The sequence below is a fragment of the Gasterosteus aculeatus genome, chromosome 1, assembly GCF_964276395.1.
Source record: "Gasterosteus aculeatus chromosome 1, fGasAcu3.hap1.1, whole genome shotgun sequence".
In the NCBI taxonomy this organism is placed as follows: Eukaryota; Metazoa; Chordata; class Actinopteri; order Perciformes; family Gasterosteidae; genus Gasterosteus; species Gasterosteus aculeatus.
In genome coordinates, this window is record NC_135688.1 from 26577063 (window position 1) to 26587136 (window position 10074).

The window sequence follows — 10074 nt, forward strand, 5'->3', positions numbered from 1 at the left end:
TATTGTAAACAGTGTTTAACACAAACAGTGTTGGAAGGGTTATTGTCAGTTATTATACTGTCTCCTAATTTGAAAAAAAGTTTTGATTTCCATTGTAGGAGGCAATACATTGCGTATTTCAAAGAAAGTGTGACATTTTTGGGTCTTAAAATATATTTGTTGAGGTCTTAAAAAGGTCTTAAAAAGCATTAAATTTGACTTTTGAAATGGTGCAAGAACCCTGTATAGATTTGAGTTTTAAAGCCTGACACCTAGTGGTCAAACGCGGGTACTTCTCACTGCGTCCCTCCCACGTGGGTGGACACTTTGGCAAAATCGCACCATGCAAAGTATGCAGAATTAATTATTGTAATTTAATGTCTATGCTGTTGAGATCTGATGTGACAATGACAAAACAATACATTGATGCCAGCCTAGTTTATGCTTCTGCGTTTTCAGAGCGACGCAGACGCAAGACCCCCTTGCGTGCCTTTTCACACCTCCTTGCGTCCTTGCGCTGCGGCCTCCCGCAGCGCACCAGGCTGCGATTGGTCTGCTACTTCTAACTACATCCTTTACGGAGTCTCACATTTCCGTTTTCATAGCACAATATCGCCATCATTAAAACGAAGAATGTTTACGAGAGAACGGATCAGATTGAAGAACTTTTGTCTGAAGAAATGCGTAAATATGACCGCTTATACAAGCCGTCATTGACGATAACTATTGACTATAAGGACGCGCGGATGGCCTCCCGATTCATGGAGGGAGATCTCCACAAACGTCGGTTTGCCGGTCGAGAAGTGCACAAAGTTGTAGAAGAAAATACTGGACAAATGTGCCCGCGTGGCACCCGTGAATTCTTTTAAGTAAAATCCCAAAACCAAAACCCATTCATTCTCTATGTTTGTGCTAAACCACTACGGATGTAATATGTCTTTGGCCACCGGTGGCGCTGTTTGACGGACCGAGCGTTTACCCGCATGTAAAGCGTTTCTCCGGACATTCTCCCTCAGTCTACCCGGGAAAGAGCACCGAAGCGACGGTGCACCTTCGTCGGACCTCGCGCTGTGAGGAAGTCACTAAACAGTAAGTCAATGACATATCATGTGTAATAATTATTCCGATAGATATGCAGCGTTTGCTGCTGTACGTCATTTAACACAGATTCTCACTAGCTGTTCATCTTATACTGTTTAAACATGATATACTGTAAACGTACTTAGAGAACAGCCAGCTATAAATGTCTTTAGCTGTAAATACTAACAATATAGTATATGTTACACTATACACTGTATATTTATTATGCTAATAATATATTGTATATTATATTCTGTATACATATTATGCACGTACTGAGAGAATAGTAAACTATAAACGCTGTTAGCCATAAATACTGTACTTTAGTACAAGTGTCATGTCTATAAATGCATTTATATTAGTGTCACGCCACATGTTAGTTTAAACATAATAAACATTTACATACAAATACCAGTCTTTCATGAGCTTTTAAAGTTTAATTTATTATACAAGTATTTGATTCTATAGGTCAGAATGACTTATTGTTCTTTTGTTCCTGTAGAAACCCCACGTCCGCCGTCGCTGCCCCTGCTGCCCTCACCAACTGGTGCTCGCACTGGACCGGTGAAGACAGGAGGCAGAGTGTTTGTTTTGGACCACAAACGATGGCCGCCCCCCATGAAGGCAGTTATCGACCAGCTGCTCAACAAACACCGTAAGCAGAAAGACACGCTGAAGCTTGTGGACCAGGACTACGCTGCTCTAGTTCACAACTCCTGCACAGACCCCAACAGCATGCTCCACCCGACAACAAAACTACATATTCTACAATATGTAAAGCACCTCAGCAAATTGATGAACACCAGTTCCTCTTTAAACGTCAGAGGCAGGAACTTTGTCACTCTCTGACAGAGGCGAGTGAGACCACTAGTGTGCCAGTTGTTACGATGTCTGTTGCAATTATTCACCCACCTCCACCTCTTCAGATGCTGACTCCAGCCTCTATTGAGAAGATTGTACTCAACATCATGGAAAAGCAGCAGCAACATCAACAACAACCGGGGCAAAAGAAGGGACACACGAAAAGGTGTCTTTCCTGTGGCCAGCCAAAGTCTAGGTATGAAAATGATGGTTTTTCAATCCACTTTTTCTACCAGCAGGGCCCGGTCCGGTACTTCTACTGCTCCACTAAAGTTTTTAAAACTTGCTGAAGGTCTGACAAACCCTAAAATGCCTTTCAGCTAGAACTGGATGCCACACATAAAAGGGTGGCAGAGAATGGACAGCAGAAGAGGAAGAGAACTGATTCCCAGTCCACAAGTCGCAAGTGTCGGTTCTGTAAGATGGAACTGAAGCAGGGCCCAAACAGTCGTCACATTCACACTGGGTTCCCTGGAATAACCGGGAAGTACATTTTCTGCCCCGCTAAAATCTTTTCACGATACAAAGACCAGGGCATGGGCAAGGAAATGACGTGGAGAGAGTTCCAGGGGTCTGCTTTCTTTGAGAAAGAAAAATAGAGATGGGAGGCTGAAAGGAGGAAAGAAGAGAAATAACAGGGGGAGTTCCATCTAGCATTTTAATTCCAATTATTTGTAATATTCATCTTGTAATTAGTTTATATATTGGTTTCTTGCATTTGTGACTTTGTACATTAAAATATTATCTTTTTATTTATTCTTTATATTTGGTTTTATGGTTTGATATTCATTAGTTTAATTATTTAGATGTCTTTATTTCTGTAACATTTTTGTTTGTATAGAACTATACAAATCTGTTGATCTACCTGTGTTTCAATTACTAATGTCTACATGTGTCATCAATAAGTGAATCACTGTAGTGAACAGTAAAATAATATAGTACAATCTAGTGATAACCAGTAGACAGCAGATTGGGGTATTTCCTTTATTTGTTAATAGCTGAAAACAGCATAATGACATTGGCTTTTCAGCACCTTGGCCAGTGGCAATAGTGCTGCGATTTAATTGGCTGTTAGTGAGTGCCAGCTATCCACGATTTGCCAACATGTAGCAGCTGGGGCTTGAACCACCAACCTTGTGGCTCCCAGCTCACCCTCTCTACTCTATGCGCCAGTTACATTTCAAACCTATCAAAGAGTTAATTTAACTCTACTAAGTGTCGCAAATGAATCTGATCTTCACACTGGATAATGACTCCAGCTCTTTCGTACAATTGACTCTGTAAGAGTGGAATCAACTTTATGCAGTGTGATTTCAACTCTGTACTTCCACACTTTAGTCTAACGCCGGAAAATGAACTCTTAGGAATGCTGCGGTGCACTCTCTAAATAAATGAAGGCAACTTGATGCATTTTCCTGAAGCCCCAACGTGGAAACGAATGAAAAGTCTATTGAGTAGCTGCTGACGGGAGTCTGAAGAGCAGCAGCTCAACAGAGCCGGGGCAGGAAAGCTTTTCTACCCTGGAAATTCAATAAGCATTTCATGTTAAAGAAAGAGAAGGGAGAACGCAATACAACTGTGCGGTGCCACAAACTCCTTTCAGCGTCCAAAGACTCCAACCTGAAGAAGCATCTTAAAGTAAGTTTATCTTTTAATTAGCCCGGGGTCGTCACCTGTTGTAGTCCTACTGCTCACCTTGCTATTGTGGAGTTGTATCAGCCAGACGTGCGACTTTACGTTCTCCCACGTGCTGATTTACGCCCCCCCCCCCCCCCCACACACACACACAGGACACCATGTGTGCAACAGCTCCAAGCGGTGAAGTATCAAAGGCCAACCGTTTGCAATCAAACTGAACAGCAATTGATGATGCAGTGGCATGATTATCTCTGCCACTCTCTCACTGGGATGAACACACACACACAAACGAAAATGAAACAAGCATCGGTTGTTTCAAAACAATGGGCTATTGTGTTATTTTGGCACCAAACTGAAAGCCCAAGTACAAGTAATGAGTAAACACTTTAGAAATAGTGTATTTTAGACACTGTTTTTTAATTGTATTTTAAACACAAAACTTTGGAACATGTTGAAACACGTCTCTTCCTGCTGTCCTCCTGCTCTTTGCTCTCAACTCTCTAAACTCACATTTTAGGGCAACAGGGGCGATCCTCTTCAGACCGTGTCCCGCGCAGGGTCGATATTGAGATGGACGTAGCCTAGCAGCTAGCGTAGCCTTCCAGCTAGCGTAGCCTATGATTCATTTTGGCCTTTTGTAATAAACATTTGATTTGATGCCTCTGGAGTCGTGCAATTGGGTTCAGGTCCTTGTCATGACACATATATACGTACACATACATATTAGTGGCGGCTGGTCCATTGAGGGCAATGGGACGTGGCCCCACCTTGAGCGACGGAGGAAAAAAGTATAATTTTTGTTTATATTACATTACATTATTGTATATTATATATGTCATTTAGGTGACGCTTTTATCCAAAGCTACCTAATTTCAACCATACAATACATATTAAAAATACATTTTACAAATAGTCAATATTTGTGTATTTGTATTTTTGAAACATGGATTATATACCCTGTAAAATTAGTAAATTAAGATATCTGCGCACAATATATGCTTTTCCTGCACGTCCTGCACGAATCTCGAGGTGAAAGAGCTGGACCCGGATCAGCCGGACCTCACGATCAGACAACGTGTGACAGGGAAGCCGAGGCTTCTGTTGAGACTTCTACGCCGGGAGGATTAGCTAGCTAGTTAGCTACGTGCTAACCGTGCCGGTCCACATGACGTGACTGTGCTAAAATTAACATCGCTGCCCAGCTGCGACGCACACAGGACCGCGGTGAGGACACACAACCAGGGCGTGGATAAAAACAGGCACGTTTTATCCAAAATAGTTCATTGTGTGAAGTTTTGTGGGGCTTTTGAGTTGGTCTTTCCCCAACACACTGACACACACTCCAGTGTGTTGCCTGTTGTGGTACTGACCACAATCCTTTAGTTTTTTTTAGGCCGCATCTACAACCACAACCAACGACTCATGCGTTGGCCGTTATACAAAGATATAATTTAGAGATACGACACATAAAGGGATCAGAAAATAGGGTTGCTGATGCTCTGTCTCGTGTTTAAATGGAAAGGCCTGTGATCTTTTTGTGTTCGATTACTTTTTGAACTTTTTTGGGACCACTGGAAAAGTAACTTACAGACCATGTCGTAATCCCACGGGTTTACTCTATTTGGGGGGGGCGTGTTACATGTCCCCATGTTTTGTTCTGCCCCTTTAACTGTGTGAGTGGGGGAGAGTGCCCATTTTCTCGATTCACAGGTGTGCGGTGCTGGTTGGCTGTTGGCGAGGAGGCGTGGCCACTGAAGACCTGGAGACTAATCGGCTAACGAGCTGGTGGACTATATAAACCAGCCTGGTTGCTGCAGAAAAGAAGAGAAAGCAGAGAGAAGCCTTGTGTTTGGCCTGTCAAAGACGTTTTGTTGTGGTCGGGTGAGATCCCGTTGTGCTCTACCCGAGTTCTGGAGAAGGGGTAGGTAGTTCTGCCCATGGGTGTACATTTGCATCACGTAGGTAAATCTCCCTGCCCCCACTTCACCCGGCTACATACAACTTGAGACTAATCACAACAAAGCAATTGGTTAAAATGATTCATAAGCCTAGTTTATGCTTCTGCGTTTTCAGAGAGACGCAAGGACGCGCAGACGCAGGAGCCCCTTGCGCGTCTCTTCCGCGCCTTTTCACACCTCCTTGCGTGCGTCGACCCATTTTCTAGACTAGCATCAAAAGCTACGCAAGACGGGCTGCGATTGGTCTGCTAACTACGTCCTTTACGGAGTCTCACATTTCCGCTTTCATAGCCCAATACCGCCATTATTAAAACAAAGAATGTTTACGAGAGAACGGATCAGATTGAAGAGCTTTTGTTGGAAGAAATGCGTAAATATGATTCATGGAGGGAGATCTCCACAAACGTCGGTTTGCCGGTCGAGGGGTGAACAAAGTTGTGGAGGAAAATTTGGGACTAATGTGTCCGCGATGAAAAGGAACAGTGGAGATGCACGGGGCAATAAAGTCTATGATAAATAAATAAACCAACCAACAACTTCCACACACAAAGACGTGACTCTCTAGGTCGACTTTGACAAAAACACGTTACTCCACCTGTTGTTCTGGCGGTGAATTGCTCTGCAACACACGCAAGGACGCTTTTAGAACCATGAATTGAAACGAGTGCGTCGATGCAACGACGCAGATGCATGACCCGATGGCGCATGCGCAACAGACGACCACGTGACTGCGGTCGAGCCAGGATCCACTTCTAAAAGCACGTTCAACGAAGGCTGCGAAGAAGCAAGTTAAGACGTGGAATGCTGTGTCACATTCAGCTAACATTTAAGCCACCTCTCTGGTTACGAAATGACACCACGTTTAATCAAACCCAGAAACTCCCCTTTTACACAAAGTAGCAAAAGCACATGCATTGTTTGCAATGAAATCCCTTTAAAATGTCATCAGGAGCTAATGTCCTTCTCACTTCGGATTCGATTTGAAGGGAAAAGGTCAGCAGTTTCAAGCTAATAATAGCAGACATTCAGACTTTCTATGTGTAAAAAAGGAGAATGTCTTGATTTGGTTTGTCGGAAAAAGAAAATCCTATGATAGAATACCGGAAAAAAAAGTCATTTGTGAATAATCTTCAAATCAGATTCACAAGCCGATTTGTTTATTTTCACGTTGGATGTAAATGGTCCGTAGTTACAGAATCATTTCCCCACGGGTTGTTAGCGGACCCCCTCAACGTGTCACTCAGAGGGAACTTTCTGTCGACCTAGATCATTTAATCAGATTCACAAGCCAATCGGAAGGTCTTGATTTTCTCTCTGACACCTTGAGATCTACTATTGATCAATGTGTTTCACTTGACTGCTTCTATGTCGTCAACAGTTGTGCGCAGCTTCATTGGACGACATCTGGGAAGAAGAAGAAGGCGCTCCACACGCCTGCTGAGGGAACATCTCTGCTGCGGCTGTGGGGGTCGACGTCTTTTCTCACCAGCATCTATCATGCTAAAGTCCCTTTTTCCTCCTTTCCTTCGATTGATATGGTTATTTTAAGCCAGGGAGGCCAATGATCGATCGCAAAGCAGTGCCAGTAGATCGCCGACCATCAATCCTTGCTCACTAAAGGACGCATTTAATTTCATTCATAAGAAAGATAATGAACAAGAATGTATGGAATGGCTCAATGTTTTCTTCATATTATTTGCTTTTGTTGAGGGGATTGCCGTGACACGGGTGGCCCGGCTCTTCCTAAATCTTTATTATTTGGCAACTAACATTCATACAATATCATAATGGGTTCATGCCCCTGAGACGGAATGGTGCATCTTGGAGGATCAATCATGCTGTTCAAGCTTTCTTCCTGCATTGGTTTACGCACCCTTCACTTTGGGACTGATCTCTAAACTTTACAACCAGATCCTAATTACAATAGTCACCTTTCGCACCAAATGGGAAAATGAGTTGAATTTGAACAGAGAATTGGTGGATGCACTAAAAAGGGTAAACAAATCTATGTCCTGTCCCAGACTTGGTCTTATTCAGTTTGTCCACAGATGCTGTTACACAGGAAGTAACCCTCTCACCTCAAAAAAGTCCAAATATGTAAGATGGACGTTGAAGCTGACATTTGTTGTCTTTGTTGGTTCACAGAGGAAAGACAGGAGGTTTTGGGCGAGGATCAGAGGACTTCAAGGTCGAATCATGCATAGTATAATGCAATGGCAAAAGCGCTGCAATATGCACAGCAAAGCTGATTAACAATTAAGGAACTTGAACTTCATCATCCAAAAGATTCTTGACAATTCCACCTAAACTCATCTTCGGTTTTTGCATAACCCCCTCGGTTCACTTCTCTGAAACAACCAGTGGGGACAAAGCCCCCACTACTACCTCCACAGTAGCGCACTCAAGACCTGGCAGTGGTGGGATTTGAACCCACTAGCACTTACAGAGGTTTTGGCCCCCTGCACCACTACGCCACCAGTCCTGCTCACACTTGAGGAACTTTATTTCTCCTATTTAACCGTGAGAATGTGAGTTAAACCTCAAAACTCTAGCCTATGGCCCACATCTGGGCTTGAACCACCAACCTATAGGTGCAGGCATAGGTTTGAGACAGCAGCTCTTCAGCTGAGCTACCTCGCCACTCACTAAACAACTCTTCGTTTCTCGTATCAAAGACTTCATTTCTTGTATTTGACCTAGAGATTACGAGCTAAACCGGAAAAACTCTTTCATGGAACGTCCGCTCAAAGGGGCTTGAACCAACAACCTCAGACAGCAGGTTGGAGCCTGCAGCCCTTCGGTTGTTCCCTTGTGCTATTCAGCCACATGCTTCATAATCTCTCTGTTTCTCCTATTAGACCTTGGGATTGCTGACTAAAACCTCAAAAACACTTCAAGCTCTGGGACGTTTGAACCGTGGACCATCCACACCTCAACCTTCCTGTTATCTCCCTGCACTGTTCCACCGCACACCCACGCCGCTGGACTTTGTCAAGTCGATGAGACGAACCTCAATACTCTCATAGACTCACAGGCTGGAAGCCACATCCGTTCCGTAGTTGATTTCACTACTTCTATGAATTGCTGTTGTTTATTTCACAAGTTGTATGCGTTGTAGGAGGATCCTCTGAGGTTCCTCCTCAGCAGAGTGAAGAACAAATGCCAGAAGAAATAGGCAAGTTTGTCCTTCAGGGATTAGCTCACCCAGATGAGGAGCTGAAAGGATCGAAGCCCAAAGGTGGCTCAGAAGGTTGCAGGGCTGTTTTAATTCCACCAGAGCTCAAGATGATTCATGTTGTGGACCATTTTTTTAATGTTTAATATATAAATTGCAGAACAATGTCTCCTTCTTCAGAAGATTCTTGAAATTTTGTTTATTTCAGAGGTTTATTTGTTTTATCTGTTATCTGTTTTATCAGAGCTACATAAAGGCGGTGTGAACAAATAGCTCAGTCAGAAGAAGTCAAAGGCAACAAAGAGATGTTATAGGGGGAATGACATGGTGGCGTGGTCACGCTGTTGGGTGGTGGTGTCAGCCCGGGTTCGAATCCCACCGCAATGAGGACATCAGTGTGCATCGCCGCGGTACAGCAGAGACGTCCGGGCTTTCCCCACTGTCAAAGTTACATCTCAGAGTAACTGCAGAGCAGAAGAAGAAACCTGTTGTCCTCAGCGCTGGAAACTGCGCCTCGTGTGGAGAGAAAAGAAGAGAAACACAACATTAGAAAATGCATCAAATTCACAAACTTATATGAATACTACAACAAATACAGCAAGTTGTCAAAGTACATTCGCAAACTACATTTGTACATTTTATGGCAAACAATATTATGACTGATCACGTAAATCATGTTAGGGGGTGGCGTGGTGGTTAGCACTGTCGCCTCACAGCAGGAAGGTCCTGGGTTCGACTCCGCCCAGTGGCCTGTCTGCATGGTGTCTGTGTGGGTTCTCTCTGAGTGCTCTGGCTTCCTCCCACAGTCCAAAGATGTGCACTGGGGATCATGTTGGGATCAATTGGTGATGCTAAATTGCCCGTGAGTGTGAATGGGTGTGAATGTCCTGCGATTGGCTGGCGACCACTCTACCACCCTGTCTTTTGCCCGAAGTTGGCTGGGGTAGACTCCCTTTGTGGATAAGCGGTTTGCAGGTGGATGGATAAATCATGTTAAATAAACAATCTGTTAAACTCAACAATAAGTTTCTTTTATGATATTAATGAATTGCTAGAACTAGATACTATAAGATCATCTCACTTTAGACCACAGACATAATATACATTACACATGCAAAATGTTGCATCATGCTCTGTATCCCCATGATTCAGTTTACATTTTTTAACCCAATAAATACGTCATCCCCACACATCATCCCAAGTGATAGATAGAGGACGCCCCCCAGTGTCCAACACAAGGAAATGCATCTCTTTAAGGATGGATAGAAATGCCAACTTCAAATGAGTTAAAACATGTCTGGCTGGGTGAAGTGGGGGCAGGGAGGTTTTCATACTGTTGGTCTACACTCTACATGCAAGGTTGGGGAAGTGACAGATGCTGCT

At 43.6% G+C, this 10074-nt stretch overlaps 1 long non-coding RNA gene across 1 annotated transcript; it reads left to right on the plus strand.

The window, feature by feature from the left end:
* The first annotated feature begins 628 nt into the window (after nucleotides 1-628).
* On the plus strand, nucleotides 629-9710 carry LOC120826615 (uncharacterized). The gene is made up of 4 exons (XR_013467229.1): nucleotides 629-1068; nucleotides 1562-1714; nucleotides 1986-5479; nucleotides 6895-9710. It is a non-coding gene; the product is annotated as an uncharacterized LOC120826615 (long non-coding RNA).
* The last annotated feature ends 364 nt before the right edge of the window (nucleotides 9711-10074 follow it).